This window comes from Leptonychotes weddellii, chromosome 3, assembly GCF_054177405.1.
Source record: "Leptonychotes weddellii isolate Sample4059 chromosome 3, ASM5417740v2, whole genome shotgun sequence".
NCBI lineage: Eukaryota > Metazoa > Chordata > Mammalia > Carnivora > Phocidae > Leptonychotes > Leptonychotes weddellii.
The window spans coordinates 67,581,204-67,605,827 of NC_138371.1; positions in this window are offsets into that span (position 1 = coordinate 67,581,204).

Below are 24,624 nucleotides of genomic sequence, written 5' to 3' on the forward strand. Positions count from 1 at the left end.
ATCTGGTAAATGTAAGAGCACATGCACCATCTAAAGACCCAACCGATTTTTGTTATTTGGTGCAAGGCCAGAATGTGGGCTGAGGTTTGCTAGGTCATCTGATGTTTTATGGGGTCCAGAAATAAGAATATTCATGTGCATTCTTCTGTGATATAAATTTTGATAAGCATTTTAATTTAAAAACAATATACGGGCCAAGCAACATGTGTTTGTGTGACAAACCAAGCCCAAGGGCCTCCAAGTTGGGGTCTCTGGCTAAGCTCCCTGGCACAGCTATACAATGTCAAGTCTTTAAAGCCAAAGTAGAGTGATAGGGGTCAATTTAAATGACACAGTACTTACTCATTCTTTCACTCAGCAAGGATTTATTGAGAGAAAGCATATAGTTTACATTCTATAGCAAATGCCAAAATAACAGTGACTTAAACAAGATAAAATACCTCTGTCCCTTCTTGCAGTCTGAGTGTAAGCAGTCCAGGACTAATATGGTGGCTCTGTCTTCCTCCACACGCAGATTCCATATGATAACCAAGACTGCTGCTCCAGTTCCTGCCATCAAATTATCACATCAGCTTTCCAGGCAATCAGAAACAAGAAAGAAGAAATGTACAGAATGCTCATTCCTTTTGAGAACACCACCCAGAAGTTTTACACATTGTTCCCACTCATACCCAATTGGCCAAAACTTAGTTACGTGGTCATACCTAGCAACCAGAGAGGTTGGAAAATGTAACTTGTGCATGGCCACGTGTATCCATCTAACATTTGATGGATCTATTTTGAAAGGAAGAAGAAACTGGAATTCTCTACCATCACAACCCTACTGTACTAGGTGGTGTTATATTAGGTACGTTCCAATAAAAATATTTTAGTGTAAATGTGTATTTCATGCTCACAAGTAGTTTCAAATCTAGTAAAGCTTATATTCTTGAGGAAGGACATTATCCAAGAAAAGGAATAGTGTGATCAAAGAAATAAAGGCTGGGAAGTATGGTGTTTTATTTGATATTAGAGATTTAGCTCAGAACTTGTTGGCCTTCTCAACACAATGACAATCACTGTCAGCAGGAGAACATGTTGGAGAAGATATAGCTATCAAAGCTGGGCTCTGGTCCTGGAACTTTACTAATTCCAGAGAATAATGCCAGGCTCAGAAGTTGTGCCTTTATTCTGCCTGAGTCAGTCACTTCATGGACAAGGAACAGCCTGAAGAAAGTTTTGCTAGTCCATAAAAATACTGCCTGGTCCCCTCCTGAATCACCCCACTGAATCACCATCATTAGGAAATAAAGTTCAAAAAACAAAACACAACCCAACCCTAGATCATAGCACCAAATTAACTGCAGTATCTGGTACATTAAAAAAGGTATGATGATAAAGAACAGACATGGGAACCAATATCCCAGCTTAACAAACTCTCAAAGCATTTCCAGATACACTGCTCTAGCTAATTTAGGAAAGCATAATTTTCCAGCAGACTGACTCAGCCTCACTACTTAACTCAGGAGCATCCATTGTGATGCTGTCCAGTGGGAACTACCAAGGCCGATTCGAACTTACTGGAGACAATTACATTGAAACAGTCTTGTACCTCTTCATATTTTTTCTCACACACAGATATTTAATCCCAGCCTGTTTTCCCTTAATCCATTTAAGAATTCTTGACTTTAAGATCTTGACTTCAATCTTCAGAAGCTTATTTTCCTTTATTTCCTCTGTATTTATTATTCAACTTTTTTCTTTTCATTGCATTTTAAAAATAGGGTTTCTCAAACATAGTCGTGAGCTTACTATTTGCAATCCTGTTCCCAAATTTCTCAAGAGCTCTAAGAGCAACTCCTCTTTTGACTTCTGACCTCAAAATCTAATCTCTACCCTGAATACTCTGCCAGAGCCCCATCTTTCTTGAAACCCACATTCATCTTACCAGAGGGAGGGGGAGTCTCACTGAAACTGAGATTATGAAAGTACTACAGTAGTAACATGAGGTATCAAAGACAGCTTGAATTAGCATGATGATGGTGGAACCAGAAAGAAGGGAAAAATGTGAGGGACACTAATTACAGGCAAAATCAATTGACCTGGTGACTGGCTGATTATGGAGAATAGGTTGAGGAAGAATTCAAAAACGGCACTGGAATTTCCAGTGTGGTAGCAGAGAGAATGGTGGCTCATTAATAGAGATAAGAATTCAGGAAGGCAAAGAAAGAAAGAGAGACAAAGGGATAGAGAGAAGACAGGAAGGAAGGAAGGAAGGAAGGAAGGAAGGAAGAAAGAAAGAAAGAAAGAAAGAAAGAAAGAAAGAAAGAAGAAATGAATCCAGGAAGGTGTAGTGAGGCTGTTGCATTTAGTTTGTGATATGAAACATTGTTTGGTGTTTAAATGTGTAATAAGTATGTTTTTCTATTAATAACTTTATGTGTACTGTTGGCATCTCTAAAAATATGCTACTAAATTTCTATTAAGAAAAAAAAATATTATCATGAGACTTTTCTCTCATAAATGATTCCTAATAAATACTCTGGCTTAAATAATCAGAGCATTAAGTTGAAGAAAAAAATCCAGTCTTAGGTAAGGAAAGACATTATTCAAAAGAATTATTGCAACAGCGGGAAAGGGACAATTGTGATAGGGGCAGTGGGACTATTAATTGCCATAGGGAGAATGCTCCCATTATTACATCTGCAAGTGTCTCAAAGGTCAGGCAGCAAATGGCTTTTTTTCACAGGGTGGAGTAAACAAGGCCAGAAAGAACCTGGTATTAAGGAGTGCGATGAGCCAGGAGCATAAATAGCTCGCTGATCAGGGAACGTTTTTCCTAGAGGTCAGCTGATTCTCTGGAGAGGCCGCTAAGGGGAGGTTGTTGCACTGTTCCAGTGCTCTACAGTGGGCAAAAGTTCAGAGGCCTGAGGAAAAGAGAGAAGCCTGACTAAGGTTTGGCCAAGTAAAGTTAGTAGGCTGTCCAAGGGGGTCAGTAGAAATAAACAAATAAAAAGAGAAAATGGAAATTTGGAGGGTCTATATCCGGTCTTGTCATAGGTTATATAAGGGGGTCATTCGTGAATTTTATCTAAGTCCTGTGAGGAAGGGTTCTTTACAGTGAGCCATTTCCTATGACACAAAGGGTATGGGTGATTTCCTGACCATCGCTGTTTAACTTTAGCGGTGGCATTTCAACCTGACTATACTTTCAACAAGGAGTAGCTAATTTAAAGTTTTTAAAATGTATTTCAAGTCAGTACTTAATTCTGAAAATGAAAGCTCCTGTGGAGAAACTAGAAAACGTTAGGTTAGCCTGTTTAAGTAACAGAAAAGCCAAAATGCAAAGACTATATTAGATCACTGTGATAAAGAAAATCTGACCCTCATATGTTTTCTCCATAAATTTATATTGCCCATCAATTTATTAAATGTTGGCTTTCCTCCTCTCCATCCTTCTCTTTTATTGAACTTCTTTGGATAACACTCTGACTCTTCCCTCCTCAGGTATATGCATTTTCTACTGTGGTCCCAAATAAGCTGTTTAATAATGCCAAGAGGACCATTTTCAATGGAATGTTATTGTGATTTACTAGGTCCGTGAACATATTTTTTAGGGGGAGGAAAGGGAGTTTCTCTTGTACATCACACAGAAGTTGGCCCATGCACTCAATAAAAGCTCATTATGGAAAGATTATAAACGTATAACAATATATTTTAAGTGAGATGCAATGATCCATAAAATTGGTGTGGCTAATTAGCAGATCAAATCTCTGTAAGAACTGGGTGTCTTTAATATCCTGCAGTTGCTTAATTGTATAGGTATTTTACTATCCACAAATGTTTAGTAAAATTAAATAATAGTATAAATGTTCAGTGGGATTAAAGCAAGTGTGAAATGAAACCAAACAAAATGAGTTTATTTTGTTAATAGAATAAAGAGAATCCCAGTGTTAATATAACATTACACAAAATCTAGAGCAAACATCCTCTGAATCCCAGCCTCATTTCACATGTAATTAACCTTTCTCAATCAAGCTAAGCATCCCTCACACCTCCTCAACTGCCGTGAATCCACATCTCTTCTTCCAAGTGAATAAAAGGCAGGCATCAATTTAGACGAGTAATACTGCCTCACACTGTGCTTTCAGAGCATCATCCCAGAGTATTTTCAATACTGATAGTTTTCCTCAGCTCAAAAGTATATTTTAGAAATCTTATTTCTTGCAGAAGTAGGAGACGTTTGATGCTAATGGACAACATGTTTTAATAGTAAAATCTCAACTATTGTTCACAACTGAGGTAGACATGTATCTGTTTTGGGTCCTCTAACAGCCTCTGGTTGATTTCTGGTGAATGCTGACAATTTGGGAGCAAGAATCCACCATTTGGGTGGATCCCATCCTCTTTCTACAGGGATGGAACATAGAACCTTGGCTTAGATCACCCAGTATAGGCAATTCCCTGGCCTAACTGATTGGTGAGCAGATGGGCTCAGGAGCCAAGTTTCTCCAATCAGGGTGATTATAAGGGCAAGTGTGAGAGCTGCTGGGAAGAGAATACCTCTTTTTCTTGGGAGTTGAACCTGAGAAGATGTGGCCTGTGACTGCTGTAGGCATTCTGCTACTACACAGATCTGAAAATAATGCCAACAAATGGAGGAGAGTCCAGCCAGGAGCCAGAAGAAATCACATCCTCATGATGCTGTTTGAGCCTATAGATAGCTTAAAAATTCCTAATTCCTGGGACACCTGGGTGGCTCAGTTTTTAAGTGTCTGCCTTCGGCTCAGGTCATGATCCTGAGGTCCTGGGATCAAGCCCTGCGTTAGGCTCCCTGCTCAGCAGGGAGTCTGCTTCTCCCTCTCCCTCTGCTTTCTGCTCCCCGTGCTTGTGCGTGCTCTCCCTCTCTCTGTCAAATAAATCAATAAAACCTTTTTTTTTAAAAAAAATTCCTAACTCCAGTTTTACCCCAAGACTTCCCAGTTACATAAGTTAATACATCTTTTTTCTTTTAGTTTAGACAGCATTTTCTGTCAAAACCCAAAGATTTCACAATTAGACATAAGGCCAATGTAGTAGTAACAACAAAGTTAAGATCATGACTGAAGAATCATACAGACTTGGATTTTAATTCCAGTCCAGCCACTAACTTCTGAATTTCCTTTGGTAAAAAATTTGAACCCAGGACATATTTCCTTCCAGCGTTTAAAAGGGTCCATAAACACTTCTGTTGTTAAGCATTAAATGAATTGTACATAAATTATATATAAAAAACATGTTAATAATAAGTGGTAGTTTCTATTTTATAACATTGATTTTACAGAGATTTTATAAACGCTGAACCCTATGTAAGTGGTTTTGTAATAACTATACTATACCTTAGTCTATATACTGATTAAGTTTACCTGTATCCTGAAGTTTCTCTAGTTCCAGAAATGTGTTTAGCTCTGAACTCAGATTTGTGGGAAGAGTTAGGTGGAAGAAGCAAAATTCTGTTCTGAAAATAAGGTCCTAAGCTTAAAACTGACATCTGTTTTTACTAGTATTACCTTAGTGCTTAGAGTCGAAGTAAAGTGACATGAAGTGAAATAACTCATCACTGGGTAAATCAAAAGGATTTGCAGAAAGGTTGTACTAAAAGGTAGACAGGAATGTTTCTCCACAATCTCCAATGAGGTGATGTTTTAAGGAACATTTCTACTCTCCTCATAATATTAAACAATAAACTATAAAATTAGAGCTTATAAAAGGTAGCACCGAAGTATACATCTCTAAGAATCATGAAAGGAACAAAAACATAAAGCCACAGAACTTCTGGGCTATGGACACAGGAGTAAGCAAAATCAGCCACAGTTTGGCACTTGTGGTTCAAAGGAAACTAAAAGTATTCCCCACAAGATGAAGACCAAGAGTCAGACTCTATGAAGTCAGTAGCTATTGCAAAATCCCATGGGGACTCTATTGTAGGAAGCTTGGCCTTGAGAAATGAGAGAACAAAGAGGGCCCCTTGACCAGAAATTGAACAAAGTAGTTCACCAGACTGGTGTGTTGTATACTATCTTCTACACCACAACAGAACAGAAGCTTTACGTGTTGGTTCGGTACTAGGGACATAGAAGCCAGGTGAGAAAACTTCAAAGACCACTCACTAGTAAGACAGATGTGAACCGAGAGAGAGAAGGGAAAAAATAAACCAAAAATATTCCCTTCACAATAGCCTACTGTCATAATATAAGTTGATCCCAAATGAATTTGATATTATGTAGAAGTCTGAAAAAGAATTTGAAATAAACAAATTGAGTGTACTCAATTACTCAAAGAAAGTTATAACTTTCATTTTAATAAATCAAAATTTATAAAATTATAAAACAAAAGCAGGTGTTCATGAAACAAAATCAGGTAGATATGAAAAAGAATAAATTAGAGAACTTAGAATTGATATAGATGGTTATTAAATTCTTAACTTGTCACAATAGACATTATGAACTTTATACTAAGTGCAATTAAAAAATAAGGGCATTGAAATATTACACTGAGATATTCTTCTGAATCATAACACAGAGAGATAAAGGTAAAAATAAGAAAGAGCACTTTTAAAAGCACACCAAGAAGCTCCAATGTAAGTCCAATGTTGATTCCGAAATAAAATTGTTGAAAATTTTAAAGAAGCAATATGAAAAAATAATAGCTATAAGTTTTTCATAATTGAAGAAACTAATCCTAAGACTTTTCAAATCCTGAGTAGGATGAATGAAAAAAAAAAATCATAGCCAGTCACATTTGGGTGATCCTGCATTATTAAAGATCAAGGAAAAAAACATCTTTAAAATTTTAGAAAATATGTATTATTTACAATGGAGTGGAAATGGAAATCTCAGTAACAAGTAAATAATAAAGTAATATCTTTTAAAAGCAAAGGAAAAATTATTGTCATCCTGGAATTCAATATGAATCTGAAATATTATTAAAATGATGAAGGAATAAACATGATTACAGACACTCAGAGAATTAATTCCTTACATACTTTTACTGAAAGAACTAATACAAATACTCAATTAGGAAAAATAAGGTAACCCCAAAGGGAAGGGGTGAAAAAAATAAAATAATGAACACACAATTTGATTAAAACTATTAGTAAATTTAAACAAATTTACTATTAAACATTTACTATTAGTAAATTTAAACAAATAGTACTCTTGCGTCAAAATAAAAATAAAAGTCTAAATACTGACAAGATTGGGGGAGGATGTCCTATTGATAACAAATGTGCTAAGTTCCTTGTCATGGTTGGAGACTAGAATAATGAAAAACTTTAGACTGTTGTTAAGAAAAATGTAATTTCATATATAGGTATTTTTCATAAGTAATAAAATAATTAAAATAATGAAAAATATAAAGTATGTGGAAGAAAAGTAAAAGTGTGAAGTATTTGTAAATGATTGAAGTTAAATTCTTACCATCTTAAATAGATTGCTATTACTATATTTTTTTATAAGCCCATTGTAGCCACAAAGAAAATGCCTATAGAAGATACACCAAAAAAAAAAAAAAAAAGAGAGAGAGAGAGAGAAAAGAATCAAAGATGAAAAAACTTAAACAAGGGACCCAAAGACCTGTACACTGAAAACAATAAAATATTGCTGACAGGAATTAAAGACACAAACAAATGGAAGGACATCCCATGTTCATTGCTCGAAAGACTTCATATTGTTAAAACATCCATATAACTCAAAGTGACCTACAGATTCAATGCAATCTTTACCAAAACCCCAATGAAAGTTTTCATGAAAGGAGAAAAGCTAACTTACAATTAGACAAAGAACCCAAATAGGCAAAACAGTCTTGAGAAAGAAAAAAGCTGGAGGTTTCATACTTCCCAACTTAAAAAAAAAATTTACAAAGCTACAGTAATCAAAACAGTATGTGACAGGCATAAAAACAGACATATTGTAAATCAACAGAGCAGAACAGAGAGCTAGATATAAACTTATGAAAACATGGCAATACTGTTAATATAGGATATACTTAATAATTCATCCAAGAACACTATTTTTAAAAATCTCCATGTTGCGGGGGCTCCTGGGTGGCTGACAGTTAAGGGACTGAATCTTGATTTTGGCCCAGATCATAATCTCAGGGTCATGGGATTGAGTCCCATGTTGGCTCCACACTTGGTGTGGAGTTTGCTTGTTCCTCTCCCTCTGCTCCTTCTCTCTCTCTTGTTCTCTCTCTCTCTTTCTCTCTTTCTCTCTCTCTCTCTCTCACAAATAAATAAATAAATAAATAAATAAATAAATAAATAATAAAACCTTTAAAAAAAATCTCCATGTCAGTACACACATTTGAAAATGTGGCAAGAAACATTAATTTAATAAACATTAGAAATACTTAATAAAATAATGATGATTAAATAAACCAAACTGGGAATTCTGTTAAACCTAGTGGATTTTAACAGAATGTACTTTGAACCCTACTCCTCCAAAGTGTCCATTATAATGATAGTAGAGGAGTAAAGAGGTGAAGCAATTAGAAGCAGCAATCATAGTGGAAAAGGGATACCAAGACAGTATTAACAGCTGGGAAGCAGATGCACTAGTGGTAATTAATTTGACAGTGTATTGAGGAATCTTATTTGTGTCTCAGGACCCCAGAAAGTCTCAGGAATTAAAGTTTCCTGGCATTGCCGTATGGGAGAATATGGGACTGAAAACACGAGGATTGTCTAAAAGGCTGGATAAAATCAGGAAGGAGTTGAGATTAGCTTCCTGCTCATGTATAATTAGAGGTTTAATATAAAGAAGGCAGAACCAGGACCATGAACTTCAGGTACCATGGAATGGGGAGACAGGGAGCAAGGAAAAGGCCATATGGAACTCCATGGATTCCAGTGAGAGACCCTGTTCCCTCAGGTTGCCTCCAAAAACTCTGCCAGTCTTCCTGTGTGGGAGACTGATCCAAGTAAAAGATTTTCACCCATTCCCAACACAATGGCTATGTCTCACTCAATCACTCTCCAGTGAAGTTTCTCAGGGAGTTTTAGAACTTCTAATCAACAATTAAGTGCTTTGCTTTTAAATATTAATCAACCTCCAAAGGTGCCCAGACATTTGATAAAAACCTATAATGTAAAAACCAAACAAACCGAAAGGCAACTCAGAGGAATCAGGAAGCTGAAAAAAATATATAAATATGTAAACAGAGAAAATTTAAAAATTTTAAAAATGTATGAAGTATACAGTTATGAGCTGTAGAAAGACCTAAAAATCCATGAAAGAAGATGTTATATAAAGTGACATTCAGAAAACAACATCAAAAAATACCTTAGAAATTAAAAATAGGGGAATATTTTGAAGGAAACAGAAAAGTTGGGCGATGAGTGGAAAAGATTTCCCAGAAACTGAACTAAAATGACAGATTCAAAATATGAGAGAAAATTACATGGTTGTTTTAGGAGGTTCTATTTGTAGATAGTTGGAGTTCCAGGAGGTAGAGACAAATAAAATGGAGGAGAACTGTAGTTATCAAAGAAATAATAAAATGAAAATTTCCAGGACTGAAGGCCATGAATTTCAGTATTAAAAAGTCTACTGAAGTCTTAACCTGAGAAAGGGAAAAAGAACACCTCAGAGCATAACATCATAAAATTTCAAAATGCTAGTAGTTAATTAAGGATACCAGAAGCCTCCAGAGTAGGTAAACAGGCCAGAAACAAAAATCAAGAATCGAAATGGTACCATTCAACAGCCTCACTGGAGGTTGGAAGGCTATGGAAAATGCTTTTAAAATTCTGAGGGAAAATGATGTGCTGAAGTCTAAACCGAGCCAAACTGAAAATTAGTTTTAGGGATTAATTAAACTAAATATATTTTCACATATTCAGGTTCTCAAAAATTTACCTGCCATGTACCCTTTCGAAGGAAATTATTTGAGGATGTGTTCCATTAAAAATGAGGGAATAAACTAAAATGAATTAAAACCTAGGTAGGCCTCTAAAGAAAGCAGACCACACTGAGAGGTGGCAGGGGTGATAGAAGATCCTCAGAGGACCGAGGTGCCACAGACTAGAGAACAACCAGTCCAGATGGAGTGGGAGGACTCCTAGGGAGTCACTGAAGGAAAGTTACACCACCTGATGAGTGTGTCTATTGAGAGTTTGAGGGTATGTTAGTGGGAAGCACACTGAAAGGCAAACAAACAAACAAAATACCCAAGAAAGGATTAACTCCAGGGAATATAAATGTTGCACTCATAAGTAATTCATAGTCCATGATGGGGCTCAGCTGTGAATATGTTTACATAGAGTAATGTAAACACCCAAATTCTGGATTAAACCAAGATCATGATACAACTATATTTGTACATGGAGTGGGGGCAGGAGTTGAAAGGAATAACAAGAAGTAGGCAGACGGGTGGGGAGGTGGAGCATGTAAGTGAACTGAATCTTCCTCGTATGTAATGGGAAGACAATAAATAATACTCTTCACCTCAGCAACAGCATTTCATTCTGCTTACATGAATTCTGCTTACAGTTTTATTCTCATTGACAGAACCAGCTGTACCGCAGGGGCCCTCAGAGACTCACCACCAGTCAGCTAGCAGAGATCTGAGTCCCAGCCCTGTGGGGCCCCTCTTCCAAACTTCTAATAATCTTAACCTCTCTCCTTTGTTCCCACAGCCCTAGAGTTGGCAGCGGCTTCTTTGAGTCACTACCTCTTTGCTCACTTAGTTTTCCCTTTTGCCTCTGCAATTATCTAGCTAAAAATTCTTTATACCTGACTAACGATTCTTCATATTAAATTCTCTATCGTGAAACAATTGGTGCGATCTCTGTCTCCTGACCAGACCCGACTGGTAAAGTATCTAAAACTAAAAATTAAGGAATAGCAGCACACATCTATTGAATAGGCATATAGAAATAAGTAACAGTTGAAACCACCAGAAGAGTTGTCGGTGACTGCTAATAGAGGTTTTTGTTTGTTTTGTGGTTTGGAGCAGAAGACTTATTTTAAAAGAGATCTCGCATGAAAATCCTATATTTAAACAATACAAGAGGAATTTCCCTGATGAAAAGGGTGAATCTGGTTATTAACCAGAGCCCTCCAACTAAGGCCTCTCCTGGGAAACCTATGGAGAAAAGCCAGAAAACATTTATAATATGGGTCACGAGATAAGGAATATCAGTCCCAAAGTTTCATTCTTTTACTTAGCGGTATAACATCCTAGGTGTGTGACTTATTAAACATTACCTTCTCTATTGTCTGGTGATTACAAAATCTATTGGTGTCCCCAAATAATTATGACAACATTAAAGTAGGATGAAGTATCCCGTTCATATTTAAATGGTAGAAGGAGGTAAGAATTCAGAGAAAGCAGTCTGGGACAGGAGGTGACAGTGAAGGTGAACCTTGCACCTTGGAGAGGTGGGAAAGGAATTAGAGTACAATCACTTAGAAATGGAGTCATAAAATAGGAATCTTTAAGCAACCAAATATTCAGGTAAGTCCACCATTTTACAACAGTTAAGACCTGTGAGAAAAATTGTTGGCAGAGCTCAAACATCAGTCTTGTGGCCTGAGGATAGTTTAGATATACAGTAATTGCATCTTGTTTCCCAGTGTTTGTCTTAGCTTTCTTGTGTCCCACTGATCCATTGATTCTGCCCCACAGGCTCCTGACTTCAGTCTTCAGTGCAGAGCATGCTGGGATAAGGGCTTTGTTTCCTCAACTCTACCAATAGAGTGATGTTGTCCTGGAAAGTCAGATTTCTAGGTACTTCAAGTTTCCTGTGGTAGTGGTTAATTATCCAAAGGAAACTTTTATATTTCTAGGAGAATTACCTCCAAGCCCTGGAGTCCCTGCAAGGCTCTTGTGAATCAGACTTGAAAATAAGCTTTGTCAAACAGCAGGGTCTGTCTGAATGTAGGTCAAAAATAGAAAACCTTTCAAAAGATTAGCAGCAACTGGTGAAAGACAAGACAGTGTCAAAATTACTCTCAATCCCTTTCCTTCCCCTTAAAACTCATTAGGAATGCCATTGTTGCTGAAATCTACTGGATTTTAACAAGTGTGTATGGCTCAGAAAATATCTTTCATTCCAGTCTCCCAACCACCAGAGAAAAACTGTAAGCCTTGTATCCCCGAATTTATCAGAGACCACGAGAAAAATGTCAGGTAGAATTTAGAAACCTGTCTGTGTTTTACATGCTTATGTCATATTAGAAGCAAATTGATAGGCAGTGGCTTCTTTTTAAAGCAATAAACATAAGTTTCAGTGAAGTTTTGAAACAGACCTTAACATAAAAATCAGGTAACCACGTTTGCAAGAGTAGTATACATGATTCAGTAATAATTTCTAGATTCTTAAAGTTTCCTCTTAATTTGTATTGTTCTCCTGGACATAGAATCCTTTAAAGGACATAAGTAAAAGATTTTTGAATTGCAAGAGTGTCTTCATATTTTCACCTTCTAAGTCCAACTCATCCCATGTCAAGATGCCTTCTTTGGGGGCACCTGGGTGGCTCAGCCGGTTAAGTGCCCGACTCTTGGTTTCAGCTCAGGTCATGATCTCAGGATCATGTTCTCAGGGTCCTGAGTCAAGCCCTCCCTCCCCACCCGCCCACCACCATCCACAGGCTCCGTGCTCAGCGGAGAGTCTGCTCAAGATTCTCTCCCTCTCCCTCTGCCCCTCCCCTGCTCTCTCTTGCTCTCTCTCTCAAATAAATAAATAAATAAATCTTTTTTAAAAAAAGATGCCATCTTTGGTAAGGAACACACAGGTTTAGATACACATAGCACAGTTAATAGTGTCCAATGATAAGAAACATGAATAATTTGTAGAAGAAGACAGTTCAGAATTCATGTAATCTCTTTAGAAGAGACTTCCACGGCTAGTGAAAACTGAAAAGAAGGAAAACTGACATCTGAGAAATTGGAAGTTTGGACTACCTCATAGGGAAAGTGAAATGACTTGTTCAGGGGAAGAAATAGAAATTCATTGGTCTTTTCCTTATGAAAACTCCCTTTGTCGTGGAATGAATAGCCATATGGCAATTGTTACAGGTGGTACAATATGTTTTTGGTACAAAGTTAAGTCTATTTTTTAAAGAAAAAAAGCTAAATTCCCAATGTTCTTGTTAGGTATATGTGTACCTGTTCAGTGAGAGTGTATATTGGTATAACTTTCCAAAAAGAAATTTATTCAGAATTTGTGCCATTTCTTATACTTTTACTGTGAAATTTCACTCCCAGGAATTTTTCCTAAGAAAAATTTGAAACATGGACAAGGAAATATGGACAAAGGATACATATAATGGTGCTTATTGAAGCATTATTTTTAATATAAAAAATTGGAAACAACTCAAATGTCCAACTATATAGAAGTGTTGAAATGTATTATGATACATGCACAAATTGGAATAGTATGAAACAAACACATTGCATTTGAAGAATTCTTTATAACTTAAGAGATATGTTTATAATATAATATAAACTGAAAAGAGCATGATGGAAGCAATGTACAGAGTATAATCTCAATTTGAGGAGAAAAATGTGTATCTCCAAAAAGAAAAAAGGGTTGGGAGCAAAATACCAAAATATTAATAACAATTATCTTAGAACAGTGAGATTGTGAAAGATTTTTATTTTCTTCTTTACACTTTTTCTATTTTCCAAATTTCAACAATATACCGATGACTTTCATAATCAGAATATAAGCAATAATATTTATTTAAGAAAAAGTTTTGAATGTTTCAGTCAATATTCTTTTAGATTTGGCAATCAGAAAATTTTTCTTTTGCTCTTCTAGATATCCTTGCTTGTTGACAAATCATTATGAATATTACTTTTTCAGATTAATTCAGCATTTATAATCATCTAACAATTAAACATTTGTCAACAAAATGCAACCTTACAAATGCATATCTTGTTGAGGTGATGAATTTTATTTTTATTTAAATTTAGATCTGATTTTAGGCAACCAGTGGTAATTCAGCTACCACTAAGCCTCATTAAGGTGATTTTAATTCTTTTAAATTTATGTCTGGTTTGTTTTAATCATTTTCAACGGTACATAGATGATCTTTTCTCTCTTATTCTTGGACCTATATGGATGTATACCTTTGTGTTGAAGACTTTAATCCAGGATTTTATACTTGTCTAGTACCTTTTTCATCAAGGTAATTTAATTCATCATTTAGAGTATGCATTTGCTTTATAGTGTCCAACTGAAATAACTTTTTATATATTAATGATTTGAAGTTCTCTTTAATAAGTAGATGGGTTTGCAATTAGCAGAAATGATAACTTTCATATATGAGTGACTTATATGTCTCATACATTAATAGGATTTGACTCTAAAAGCAGTCAAGGTAATATTAACATCAGGACCTCAATACTTTTACCCTCCTACCTGTTTCATTGCATTCTCTTTATTCATAGAGTCTCCAGAGGTTCTAATCCAAGATAGTGACATAGGAAGACCCTGAACTCACCTCCTCCACCAAACGCACCACATAACACCTATTTATAGAACAATTCCTCCTGAACAACTTCTGCACAATCACAAAAAGCCTCCAGATGTTTCCAGGAATATCCAGGAGTAGTAGTTATTCACCTGAGCTCAGGGGAAGAGTCTTGTCATGTTATCCTATTCTGGCCTCCTCTCCATGCCCTATTAAAACTTTGGTCTTAAGAATGCTGGAGAGAGGCATTTTTGAACTATGCTGAGTAGAATTAAAGAATGAGCTGGAGAAAGGAGGAACAGTAAATTATTTCTTCCTTACCCTCAAAATATGCCAATACCATTATTTTTTATGATTATAAGACTAAAAAGATCTCATTATAAAGGTATCTAAAACTGTAGAGAAGAAAATAAAGCATTTCCATTATCCTTATCACACATACTCTCAGATATTTTTTAAATATATGTGCTGAATTTGTCTTTACAAAAATGGAAACAGAGTACACTTGCTTTATACCCTTGGTAGTAAAAAGTAAACATCTTGCCCTCTCAAAAATTAGTTATATCATTATTTTAATGGCCATAGGGAGTATTCCATTGATCGATTCCCATGATTTATTTCATGAATTCTTTATTTATTTATTTTTTTAGATACACTTTGACATATTTGTTAGTTTTTTTCCCCCTTAGGCTAAATTCTTAGACTTAATTAGATTTAATTTCTGGATCAAAGGAGATGCACAATTCTGTTTTTTGTTAAATATTTCAATTAAAAATTCAATGAGACTTCAAAAGGGCTTGGGAAATAAAACACACACGCAAAGAACAGATACAAACTTTTTTCCTGTTCCAGTTATTTACCAGTTTATCTTGCCACTAGCATATTCGGGTTTTTTTTTTTTTAATCGTTTTAACCTTATAATGTGTTGCAGTAACTAGCAAATCCTCCATCATCACTTTTCCTAGCAATTTTCAGTTTAACAGTTTCTTTTTAGAATGATTTTGTCAAGTTATCCCCCCAAACCGTAAATATTAGATTGAAAACATTTTTAAGGATAATGCTGGTTTTAAGTTGAGATAGATTGAGATTTTATTCATTATTTTGTTCTTGTTTTAATGTGTTTTTGTTTTTTTAAAATCAATAATGGTTGTATTTTCATCCATTATGTTTCTGGTATCTTTATAGTAAACAATAAATATTTTTCCTATTGAACCCTTACCATGATGAATTATGAATTTCTTAGCACTGATTCATCCTATCGTCCCTAGAGTAAATTTTATGTATCCAATTGACTCTGTATTGATAAATTTGTTTTGTAAATATTTATATTTTTGCTAATATTCATAAGTGAGAATGGTCTGCATTTGACATTTTTACCTGTTAAATTTCTCAGATTAAATTCTGAATTAAACTGACTCCATAAGATAACTTGGGAAACCTTTCTAAGTATATGTGCGGGAAACAGTTCAAAAATCCAGTAATTAACTTATTCTTCAATGTGTGATGGACATTATATTTAAACTGTCTCAGTAAAATTCCTTTCTTGGGAGTAGTTCTTTGATAACATTAATTCTAACTGGTTAAATTTCTTTTAAGCTCTAATATAATTGGTTAAAATTAACTGTGAGTTATACTAACACATATATTCATAAAAATTCTTCATTTAAGATTTCCAAATTTATTGTTATAAAATTCTGTATAATATTCATTTACAAATATTAGATCTTCTAAACACCAGTGCTTGTATTCTTTTTTTAATTTGTAACATTACAAATTTATAGGGGTGCCTGGGTGGCCCAGTTGGTTAAGCATCTGCCTTTAACTCAGGTCATGATCACAGCGTCCTGGGATCGAGCCCCAGGTTGGGCTCCCTGCTCAGCGGGGAGCCTGTTTCTCCCTCTCCAACCCCAGCTCATGCTCTCTCTCTCTCGCTCACTCTCTCTCTCAAGTAAATAAACAAAAATCTAAAAAAAAAAAAAAAAAAGGTTTTTCACTTTCGCTTTCACTTTCGCTAAGGGTTCTTTCAGAACATTTACCACTTTTTAAAATCTCGTCAGAGGGGTACCTGTGTGGCTGACGTTAAGCATCTGCCTTTGGCTCAGGTCATGATCCCAGTGTCCTGGGATCAAGCCCCCCCAGTCCAGGGGAAGCCTGCTTCTCCCTCTCCCACTCCCCCTGCTTGTGTTCCCTCGATCGCTGTGTCTCTCTCTGTCAAATAAATAAATAAAATCTTTAAAAAAGAAAAAAAAATCTCGTCAGAGATTCAGTCTCAAATATATCAACTAAGTTTTTTTTCTAATTTATTAATCTTTAAATTTATGTTCAATTTTTTATTACAGTCTAAGGTTGTTGCATTCTTTGCATGGCCTTTACACTCAATATTTAGAAATATTAATATGTATATTACAAATTATATATACTATTATATTATATGTTATATAATAATATAATATATAATGCATATTATCTGGGTATGATTCATAATTATAATCATTTTTATATCTGTTTGTAATTGTATTATGTTTTATGTTATGAATTTTCCTGTGACTTTGGATTTGAACACATTCTATAAATTATGATGCAGTGTTTTCATTGATAAAAATTTCTAAATGATCTGTTATATTGACTTTAACATCCTTTGAATCCTTTAAGTATTATTTTTAAAGTATTTTTAAATTTCTAAATGGTTATATTACATTTTTCTTGCTTGTTATTACATTTTAGTTTTATGTGTGGATGTTGAACTTTTGCTTTTTCCTTTAAAAAAATTAAGATCTAGTAGATGACCAATTTAAAAAAAAAAATTCCCATGGGTATTTGGAAAGGTAGTGTATATTTTATTTTTCAAATATAACATTCAGATATGGCTATTGATATAGTTAATCAATAAATCTTATATTATTCAAATCATATGTATATATACATATTGATCTTTCAAAAATGAATCCAGCATATTTAAATTTTCTACTACTAGAGAATTTCTGTAATGTGTTTCTACAGGTGTATCTTTTATTCCCCCTTTATATATGTTAATGAATTGCTAAACCAACTACACTGGATAAAGAATACTTGGATCAAAATCTATTTGCCTCAGAACTCTATATGTCTTCCTATGGTAGTTAGTATTCCACTGACCAATCTAAGGAGCTCGTTTTTTTCATTATATAAACAACACCTTTCATTCAGCCTGGATGCTTTCTTAATATTTAATACAAAAATGCATATTTCTGTGTCCCAATATTTAATAGTTCTCTCAGGACTTAGCTAGCTATTGTTACTAATATTTTCTGGCATATATGTGCGTTTTAAGTCCATTTACTTCTCATAAATCTTTGAATAACACTTCTGTTTATTTGTTTTGCTCTATGCTAAAACAAAATAATTGTGTGTTTATTCTTCAGTGATTTTCTCCCTAATTCTTCAACTCTTCTAATTTCTTATATCTCTTGATTCTGCTCATTACTGCTTACATTTTCAAAACACATGGCTGCCTGTTTTGTTTGTTTTGTTTTTGTCGGGGGGGGGTGCCTGTTTTGTTTTAAATTCTTCTTCACTCATCCCTATTAACTTTCTTTAGAAATTTCTATCTGCATGTCTCTTCTGGTTTCCTTTTCATTTGCCCCTATTGTCTCACCAGGCCTTTCTTATTTTAAGAAATGAATTAGTATTGTTTTTTATGGAGATTTCAAAGTAGCCGCAATTTGAATCTTACTGTTTCCTGAAGAAATGATTTTTCATAAATGTTTTGGTCTTCTAATTCATGTATTCTATGTTTTACTTTTTATTATGCAGAGAACCAGTTTAAGAACACTATTTACTATTTCCTCTTTTTTTTTTTACTTACCCATACTTATTTATCTACAAATAGTAAGACTTTTATCCAGAAATAGAGAAAATGGCTTTCTCTTGGATCTCCTCCCTCCATATCCTTAAATTTTGTTAGAACCATTTTACAGCCTATATTTAAATGCTTGTTGCAATTCAGTGATCCAGATAAGCACAAGGACACAAAGATGGAACTAGAACCATGGGTAACTCTGGATGAAGAGCCTCATGCCACCTCCGAATGTGCACACTTGTGCATGTATGTGTGAAGTCACTATGAGAGGGGCCCGGCTCGGTATAGCCTGGATTCTTTCATGGCTGAGAAATAGCCTTGCCTCTTTGGCCCAATCATCACTTCAATTAAACAGCTTAACTTAATCGACTGCTTCTCTAGTGTTCTGCCACTATGGGTCTTCAGTGGTCCAATATAGTAAAGTGATCCTTCCCTATTTCCAGTCCAATGTCAGCAGGCACCTTTTGGAGATATTAAAGATAGCCTTGCCGCCTTGGGCTAGAACTCCATATCTACTCAACAGTATCTGCTATGTTGACCTGCAGTTTCTTCTAGTTTCTGCTCGGAATCTTGAGATTCACTGTCACCATGATTCTTATGCAGTATTTTGTCTGTTTGGTTAATTTGGTTTTTGGTTTGTTTTAAACAAGAGCAGACTAGTCATGACTGTAGAAAGATAAAACATTCAATAAAGTATAACGGTTTCGATTTTAAGATCAGTTAGAGATGGGAAAAATAATAGGGTACCAGTATAATGAATTTTACGAAACCAAGGCACCAGTGGTATCTTTGATTAAAAAAAAGGAAAATAGAGAATTATCACTAGATGTGAAAAAGATTATTCAGTTTTTAAACGCATTCATGGGTAAGAGTATCTTTATTAGAGATATTCTAGAGAGTAATCTTCAAATACTTGACCTAAAATTGGCATTTGACTTATGAATTTGCAAATATGGGATGGACCTCTAAAATGTATATTAAAAATATTTTTCATGGATTCTGGTGTATAATTATGTTTGGAACCTACTCTTCCAGGTTTCTGGAAATGTACATTTGGAGAAAAGCAAGAAATTTGACTATATGTATGGGAAATCATTAAATAAGATAGGTGTGGTTTTAAAGCAACCTGGTATTAAAATGCAACACATAAACATTTAAATGAGTATTACTGTTTCTGTTGAATTACTTTCAAGCCTGCAATTGGTTTTTTAGATTTAAAGATTTTTTGAAAATCTTCATCTGAGAATGGATTTGATTTTTTCTTTTTTGAAGCAGGTTGAAGTCTTTTGGAATTATGTTTCAGCAGCATGAATGAGTAGGTTTGTGGGAATCTCTTTCCATGTCCCTGACAGTTGAAGAAAGGAGGTGAAAGTCAACTCTTCCTGAAGTTATTACAACTGGAGTTCAAATCTTAGCGTTAAGAGAATTATGCTTAAGTTGATCAAGATGCTTATGATCAGAAGCATATTTCAAAAGAAAAGAGTCTCTTATTCTTGACATTTATGTTCACAGTCCTGACACCAACAAGAGATAAGCCTTTTTAGTACATGCAAAAAAATCCTAAGTATTAAGTCAGATTGTATGTAATAAGTGAGATTGGTATTTAACTACATGACAACTCCAGGTGAATTTTTAAAAAGCAAGTCCAAAGCCTACTCTTCCAATAATGGACTTCAGGTAATTCAACTGTATCCCAGCACCATTCATATGTTTTAGTAGCTTGCATATTAAATTTCAGGATAACATTAAAGCTAGATGAATTTCAAACATAATAGACATCAAAAGAAACATAAGGTCAGCATTTATTTCAATTATATGAGCATTGGGAAGTTCTTAAGTAACTAAAATTAAAGTAATAACATATTTCTTTACAAACCACCTCTATTTTTATTTTTATTTTTTTAAAGATTTTATTTATTAATTGAGAGAGAGCACACAAGCCAGGGAGAAAGGTAGAGGGAGAGGGAGAAGCAGACTCCCCACTGAGCAGGGAGCCATACACGTCTCAATCCCAGGACCCTGAGATAAAGACCTGAGCTGAAGACAGATGCTTAACCAACAGAGCTACCTCTGTTTTTTAGTTTTCAGGGCACCTGGCTGGCTTAGTTGGTAAGCATCTGCCTTCGGCTCAAGTCATGATCCCAGGGTCCTGGGATTGAGCCATAAATCGGGGTCCCTGCTCCTCAGGGAGCTTGCTTCTCCCTCTCTGCCTGCCGCTCCCCCTGCTTGTGCGCTCACCCTTTCTGTCAAATAAATAAAATAAATAAAATCTCTTTAAAAAAATAATTTCCATGTTTCTTTTCCCTATCACAAAGTTGAATTAATTATATTCAAAGATTGGCCAGATGACGGGAGAGACCGTATGCTTCCAAAAAGCTTTCTTCTTTGCCTGTAGTTCTCCTCAGCTTTTTAGAGGTGGGAAGATTACCCAACAGGTTCTCAAGTCTATTTTGTCCTAGCTGGAGAATATCAGTTGATTTGCTTCTTCAAAGTTTAAATCTTGAACATAATTTTTAAATGAATTTGTACTTTATCTAGTTGTGGAAATTTGGGTGTTATGAACAACACAGACAGGCAGAATTAGGGTAAAACAATGTTACAAAGGATTCATTGAGAACCTCTCACCAAGTTTGTTTTCTATGTTTTTATTCTTGGTGAGATTTAATGATAAGTTATAAAGCATGTTATTGATATGACACATCGTAGCTCATCATCTAATATATTTATTCTAACTGAGAGAAGCAAGGCTGAATTTCCTTGTTAATTTCCTAATTCCTTCCTTCCTAATGGCTCCAAGAACAACCCCATGAGAATGTGTAGGTACAGCGACTTTGGGAGAATCTGCTCCATCCTAATTGGATATGTTTTTCACCTCTAACATTGAAATCACCTGTGAAATTCAGTCCCAATTTTAAAGGATGGCTAGTGGTACCTCTCAGTGATGCACTGTGTGCAGGAGAAATATATTTACCATGTTTAAGAAATTAGGTCAGCCCAGCCCTCTCATTTTGGAGCCAGAATTAGGAAAGGAAGTTGGTGTTAGAATCTGAGAGATCATCCACCACTGGGCTCAAAAGGGCTCACGATGAAGCATGGCCAGGGAACAAAGAATTACCTGTGAGGTGACCAGATCTTAAGGCACAGATCAACAGTGTTATTGCTGCAAAAAGGACTCCTTTTAGAATTCCTTCAGTCTCGCTCCAGAATCTGGACTTCTGCTGGATACAAGGTACAAGTTTCTCAGAACCATGCCTCCAATTTTTGTTCCATGAGCAAGCTGTATTTTATCTCTCACTTCCCAATCCCACTCATGAGTCACACACTTTTAAGTCTTCAGATAACAGAATGAATATGTCTTATAAACATAAACAATGCTTACAAGGAATGGGAAGTGGTCATAAGACTAAAAAAATCATTATTTTATTTATGTATTTACTTACTTATTTAAGGATTTGTGTAACTTTTTCTAACTTCTTTTAGGCTCCAAGAACAAGGACTCAAGACAATTTGTGGCTGACTCAGAGAAAAAGGAATTGAGCCACCATGTAAGTTACTAACGGCACAATCTATGCTGTGGTGGAATTATGCTTGGATCCAGTAACCACAAATATGATTTAGTTCATTGAATTTATTTTAATATCAGCTGGGTGTATGAACTGATTCTTATAATGTACTTACATGTGAAGCAGACAGTCCTTCTCCCTTTTATTGACATAAAAGCCTAAAAGACTCTTTAACTGACATGAAATAACAAGTTTTCATCCAAATGTTAGAGTATTGAGATAATAGATTTCTATTAGGTTTAAGGGATTTAAAAGTAGGAAGGCATTTATTCTACTATCTTTTGTATGTATAGATTATCCACTATTAATTAAACATATACATTGGGTTTTACTTTGAGTTGCACTTTTTTTTTAGGGAAAATTTTTCCTCACTTTATCCACATTCTTTCATCTGTTCTCCAATTTGTTCAACTTCTACAAATGATTAAAGATACTCTTTACAATGTAGTTGTCTAGGACTCTTATGGGGGTAAAGAGGGGACAGACAAAGACCAAATTAAACATGGTTGAATGGTACAGAGATATGAAGCTATGTGATTGATGTAATTGACTCCAAACACAAACAGCTTTACTATGCCAAAACCTTACGAGCAACCACTCTCTCTTGATATTTTCTTGCAGTTTCTTTCCCCACAATTGCAGATCCTGATGTTGAGATGAATTTCTAGCACTCTGGACTTTAAGAACAAAGAAGCTACAGCCTCTGTGAACAATTATAGCTGGAGACGTTTTTGAAGGTATTAACCGATATGGTTTTTGTCCCTGAATGGTTTGTCAGCTAAATCATTCCATGCTTGTTAGCTCAGAAGAGGATTAGAGGTGATAAAAAGTTTTGCCAGGCTATTTTGTTCTATAAAGTTTAGGTCTTTGGAAATATAGAATGGACTTTGAAGAAGGCAATGTGTTTGGAAGAATATGCTGATTTACAAGAAGCACGTTTTGACCCAGGACTAGAAAAGCTTCTGCGGGTTGGAAGGGAGGAATGGAATGAGAGGGAGGTGAAGAGACCCTAGATGCTTCCAGGTCCCCAATAATGAAGCCTAACCTCAATTCTTACCATCATTTTATGGTGTGAAGCTTATTTTTCTTAGACGAGATCAGATAGCTAAGAAATGCCAGAGGCAGAACTCATAGGCTTTCCTGCTGTTTCCACTGTAATCCACTTTAACTAGGTAACCATATAATTCCTTGTCTAATTCAGGGAAATTTCGAGAATAAAATGAGAGCTATTAATTATGCCAGGACACTAGTCCTAGGGCATGGCTTACGGTTACCCTAACTATAACCCAAAGCACCAAAGATTATGTTGATTTTGATCTGTTATGTCTTTTGCTAAGTTCTACTTGATCTTGAATCTTTGTCTTTATCATTAAGTTCTGATTGCTGTAACAGGCCTCCAATGAATTATGTTGAGGCCTCCTGTGGATGATATTCTTACACACACTGTCCTTTGAAGAGACTCTACCACCAACCAGTTGCATGGGTTTGGCCAACATACATAACCTCTCTGAGCCTTGGGCTAAATACGCATTGTATGAAATATCTCTTCTATGACTCAACTCCATCCCCATTTTCCTGACCTTATTCTTTGTCCTTGGCACTCTTGCTAAATCTCTGGACACTGACTCAGCAAAGACTGAGTCTTTCTCTCAGTTAAACCTTGTTATCCTTCAGGCCTTAAGCCTCACCTACTATGGAATGTCAGCACTGATGCTTATTTATCAGATTATTAGCTTCTTGGTATATTGTTATGATTGCTTAAAAAATACAGGCATTTCTATATAAATGGAAATGCTTTAACACTTTATCCTTTTTAATAATCAAGCTGAAGAAACTGCAGCCATCAAACTCTGGTGCAATCTCTTTTATTGAATGTGATAACATTACTGGGTAGCACTCACTGTTCTTGTGGGGATTAATGCATGAAAATGCCATTTTGCATAACAATAATGTCAAAAGCATAACTCTGAAAAGGTCCGTCTTAGTTATAAAACTCAAGCGGAGGATTGATACATTATCTTTAGAGAATTCCAAAATGCTTTGTGATTCTGCATTGTATAATATCTCTGACAAGATATAAGAAGAAGGTATTCCATTTAAGTACACAGGTGCAGATCTGATCCCAGAGCTCTGTTTCTGAAGTCGTGTTTGTTTTAGGTAAAGGTCACCAAGAAATGCTCCTTTTGAAACTTCAGATATTAGAAGGAAATATGGCAATATTGGGGTGAATGACCTTTGTGTTGATCACTCTGTCAAGAATCCATAAATATGGGCACATGAGAAGAGACTTGGCCTATATTCACAGATTTTGAGAACAAAACTCAATATTTGGAATTATTGTCAACTGTGTTTTATTTGACTAATGCAGGCCTTGCAGCATCAATATTTAAATCTTAACATCACAGTCTTTTGATTGTAATTCTGTAAAGAAAAACACTACCCTCTCTTCTTTCCAGTACCGACTGTAGTTGAAACACGTAATAGTAAATGGTTCCATATACTTATGGGGTTGTTACTCGGACTTCCTTGCTCCTTGTGGTCTTTTATTTTGTGCTGCTGTTTATCAAGAAACACCATGTGAAAGTTAATAATAACATAATTTAGAGCAATAATTACATTTTTATTCAGTAACTGTGGGAAAACACTGGGTTGAATAATGAGATAAAAATGAGTGTCTCAGGCCTAACAGGACATTAATCAACATATTAACTGTGTGGGCAAACTGATTTGAGACTGTTATGGCTTAATTTGTCTCAAAATCATTATTTTTAATGTATTGCATAAT